This window comes from Clupea harengus, chromosome 22 (genome assembly GCF_900700415.2).
Source record: "Clupea harengus chromosome 22, Ch_v2.0.2, whole genome shotgun sequence".
NCBI classification, from domain to species: domain Eukaryota; kingdom Metazoa; phylum Chordata; class Actinopteri; order Clupeiformes; family Clupeidae; genus Clupea; species Clupea harengus.
In genome coordinates, this window is record NC_045173.1 from 1,196,220 (window position 1) to 1,201,086 (window position 4,867).

At 45.8% G+C, this 4,867-nt stretch overlaps 1 protein-coding gene across 1 annotated transcript in view; it reads right to left on the minus strand.

Moving 5' to 3' along the window:
* The window catches only part of ncana (neurocan a), a 78,565-nt gene extending 74,356 nt beyond the window's left edge, over positions 1–4,209 (minus strand). The window contains exon 1 of the mRNA XM_012820246.3: positions 3,722–4,209. The gene's annotated coding sequence lies outside the window, so the exon portion shown is untranslated. The remainder of the gene's footprint in view (positions 1–3,721) is intronic.
* Between the last annotated feature and the right edge of the window lie 658 nt (positions 4,210–4,867).

Genomic DNA, 4,867 nt, shown 5'->3' on the forward strand with positions numbered 1-4,867 from the left:
CACTCAGAGCAATTCCTTCCAAACCTCAGCTAATATTTGCAACTTTTCATGCAATCTGATTCTGTCTGTCACAGTTCTTCAGAGAAAGCGTTGGCGCCTCTTTAGTCATCCCCAGGCCCTATCTCTCAGTCTGTGCTGTGCAGAAGCTGCCTGCCTGTGTGTGTGTGCATGTAGGTGGTGCAAACATGGTCTCCGCCATGCCTCTCCAGCCCCTCTTTCAAAGCTGCCTCCATCACTGTGGAGGAACTGGAGGCGTTTTTGGATAAGGAGGCCACGAGGCTGTTGGCAGAGTGCCAAGGACCCTGGTGTGAACTTACACGCACCCAGACAGAATTAAAAATGGATGTGAGCCACCGACAAACTCTGAGCTGTCTACCAGCCTACAAGACCCCCCGATGGTCTCGTCTTGGCTCTACGTGATGGTGGGTGGTATGTGATTCAGTGTGTAGGCACGTGTGTGTGTGTGTGTGTGTGTGAGTGTGTGTTTTCTTCACCTTTACTACAATAGGACTAGGCAACACAGAAAACATCCACGCAGACACACAGGCAGGAATCAAGACAGAGAGAGCTGCAGTGTGAACATTTGTGTCAAGAGCGAGACAAACATCTACAGATTATATGTGAGAATTAGAGAGGGCGATACCGTGGAAAGTGCCTCTCTGACGCAAAATGAAAACAGGGAGTCTGAGACAGGGAGAGAGAGAGGTAACAAACGAGCCTGACAGAGATGAAGGGAAAAAGAAAAACAGGAAAAGAGAGAGGAGGAGGCATCTGGGAGGGTCAGCAGCTCCATGCGATCGATACTACCAAGCCAATTTGTCAGTGTGTCTAAGGTGGTTATGCACCGGCACAAGTAAATGCAGAGTGTCAATCTGTTTGTGGAGCAAACATCAACATAGTCTGGCGTGGCCTCAGGGGATCCTCGGGTCCTGTCCAGCACAGGATCCACCCCTGAGCAGCGCACTGAAGCAACAACACCTCAAAGAAAGAGCTCCGTCCTGAACACAGCTCTTGTCAAAGGAAGGAAAAATAATGCCCCCCACCCCCTCTAGAACAGGTTGCCCACACTGACTAATGGCCACTTATCCAGCCCTGTTTGTTCACATGAATTGATGTATAATTGCAGTACATTCTTCTGCTGGGTGCTTGTGGGAGGCTGGAGAAAAGGGCTTTTTGGTGCGATGGACAGAAGGACAGAGGCTAATGACACAGCACCCAGATTCCTCGCAAACTTCAGCCGTTTCTGCGGAGCTACACAATGGGGCCAGGCAGCTGCAGAGAGAGCGATCAAGGAAGGATTAGGGACCGAACAAGAGTGGTTTGAGTGTGTATGTGTGTGTGTGTGTGTGTTTATTTGTGTGTTCTGTGTGTTTGCACAAGTGCTTTTATGTGAGACTTTTTTTATGTATGTGTGAAATTGGCTGTGTGTGTGTTTGCATTTAATAGCAGAAGTGGAGCCTGAGGTGTGACCACTCTTATTGGAAGTATTTAACCTCGTCAGTGACCCCTTGAATCTGACCTCCACACCCATCCTAACCCCCTATCACACCTGTGACCTCCACCCCAACCCCCCCCCCCCCCCCCCCCCCCCCGTGTGGCCCCAACCTTCACCCTGCCACCAACCACAAACCACCGTCAGTCCCGTCAAGGCCATCTCCACCCCCACCTCCTCCAGACATGCCCAGTCTGTCCTATATGTATATAGACATATCTATATGTCTATAGCATAGATTTAATGTTCTGATTTATTGACTTTATGCTTTGATCTTTTAGCTCAGTGAAGAAAGGGCTCTCGTGATCAAACAGAAAAAGAATAAGAACGCATTCATGTTTCTGCCAGTGTGCCTTCTTTCAACTTCTCATCTATGGACATGACATAAGATCACACACACACACACACACACACACACACACACACACACACACACACACACACACACACACACACACACACACACACACACACACACACCACACACAGTCACAAACACACACACACACACACACACACACAAACACACACAAACACACACACACACACACACACACACACACACACACACACACACACACACACACACACACACACACACACACACACACGTATCAGCTGCTAAGGGTGCCCAGAGTTTCCCCTCTGAATGATGTCATGCTCCTGGGCAATGGCAGGGCACTGTGTGATCTGGAGGGGGAAGGAGATGACGGGGGGGCACCTGCATGAATTATAGATACACGTGGCTGCATGGGAGTGTTTGATCTCGCTCAACTTCAGCGCAGTGGCCGCTGGGGGAGAGCTCAGGCTCTTCTTCTCCCAGGGACCGGCCTGCCAGCGGGAGCCCCAGAGAGAGAGCTGGTGGCGGGGGGAAGAGTCATACACACGGGGGTCCTTTTTCGTTCCCACACCTGTTATTCACCTCACTCGACATAGGGGCGAGCTAGCCCATGCACCAGTCACGGATACAGTCAAAATGACTGCAGAGATACTCAACAGTGGTCCAAACACACACACACATGACCCTACACGCTTGCCGTCATACATGAAGACACAAATGGCACTAACAAACGGTCTTCTATACAATCTGTATACAGGGCTATTCACCACATGAAAATGCGTGCATTTACATGAATCTATGCATACTGTTACAGTCATTAACACCTCATGAATTGATCTTTAACTGCCAGCATCAGCTGATTGTCTGATTAAAACCTCACAGATGTGAACTTCCATTTAGTGCTGGAACAGCAGAGCCCATACGTATACAGTGTATATCCTTAGGTACTTTATAATGCAGATCGGAATATTTCAAAACCCTTTGACATCCAGCTGTTTTTTTTAGCTTAGTTTTGGACATGAAATGAACTTTTAGACCATTTCAGTCAGCATTCTGATCTATATTTGTCAGTGGACGGCTATCCATACTTTATCAATAATTTCAATATTAACCAGTTAGGTGATAACCTGGTGATTTTTTTAAATATGCAACAGAACCTACCATCACGTGTAAGATAACATATCCATATCCATATACAACATACCTGTATATGAGACCATGTAAATCTGTGTCTAAGATAAGCTCTCTGAAAACAACCTAGACAGATGAAAAAACTGAGAGCTCACAACCTTTAGCCATGCAGAGTACTCCCTGTCACGTAGAATACAACTGCATTGTCGTCTATAGAAGAAGTTGCTCAGTATTTGTAGGTGATTTACATTGCCAAGCAGAAGGCTTTGTCTGCAGGCAGCTAGTAACAAAAACTTCTATGCTGTGGACAATGCTATGGAAACGGATCACAAATATATCGGTGAAACTGAAGACATACAAAACAACAAAATAAACATATCCAGTGACAATTTCAACGGTTTTAAGCCATTCATTTGTTGCTCTTACGCTCCCTGCAGTCTTGCAATCTATTTAGCTTTTTAACTGATACATCAAGCAGGCACCACAGAGGCTGCCGTTCCCAGTTGGAATTTCGTTGTGGTGCAGATAGGCACCGAGTGCCTGGTGTCGGCTACTTGAAAGGGGCTGCTAGTTAGTCGCAAAAGCAGCATTATTTAAGCGCTACTTTGATCTTAGCCAACAAACTTTTATTAAATAAGCTACTCCCCGGTACACAGATGAAACAATAACGTGATTGTGATTACGCAGAAGAGTATGACTTTGAATTCCTTCTTATGGCTTAAAAGACTGACAATAAAAATAAATGTTGTTTTATTTACCTTTAGTTGCACAAGTCGTGCCAGGCAAGTCTGTCAACCCGACCGGTCTTCCGGAATGTGGCGCCTGTCTCGGTGTGTAACGGATAGCTGGTTGCCTACCCGTAGCGCAGGTGCCGCTGGGGTAGTAGCCTAATAAACGTAAACGACTCGACGTATGTGATGAGCTGGCACCCTCGGTGTAATGTTGAAAATCTCTCCGTGTGTAAATGTAAAAAAAAAGGTTAGAATAATCAAATATCTACAGCTTCAAACGCGTATGGTTAAGGTTTCTATACCAGAAAGGTAATAAAAAGATGTAGCACCAGCTTATTCGTTAGGTTAAGATGCTCCAAGGGTGGAAATACACCCAGGAGGTTCTCTGTCTCCCGGCACCGATGCCTCGGCTACTGAACAGTGCGCTTGCTGAAACAAAGACCACTGGCGCTGACAGGCTGGCTACTCCCCCATTCGTTTTCCAACGACAAGAGGGTGGGAGAGGGGACCGGGAAAAGGGGTATGTGAAAGAAGGAGAGCACTTTCAAATAATTCGCCCAGATGCAAATGACGAAGAATGTTACAGAGTATAGGGGGCCCACAAACAACTAATGACAGATTTGCCAAGACATCTTAGGTATCTATTGTCAACGTAGCAACGTAGTGAAGGACAGCCCATCTAGACTATGTAGGGCCGTCTGTAGAGTACATAAAGGTTCTAAATGCGCTGGTTTCAAGACCATGGCCTTATTAACACGCTTATCATCAACACCCTAATCCAACGGAGAGGCATCTTCTGCTGTGATTGCCAATTTTACTGTCATATAAAGGCTGATTAGTAAGCATCCTTCTTTGTTGTGTTCTCTGTGGTGTTTTATTTGCATTTACAATCCATATATATATTCACATAAGTTGATGGATTTATATGATTTAATTGATTAATTCATTGATTCATTCATTCACTTAGAAAGGTTCACCTACTTTATTTGGCAAAATAAACGTCCCAGATTACGTCTATCTTTACTTTATCTACAATATGATCGAGGAGGCCTTAAATGCCCAAATATCCAATGGTATTACTGGGCAGCTCAATTGCGGTCGATCATGTTTTACTTTTCATCCGGAAATCCCCCTGCTTGTATTGATTTGGAATCCTGCTCTGTTAAACCGAGT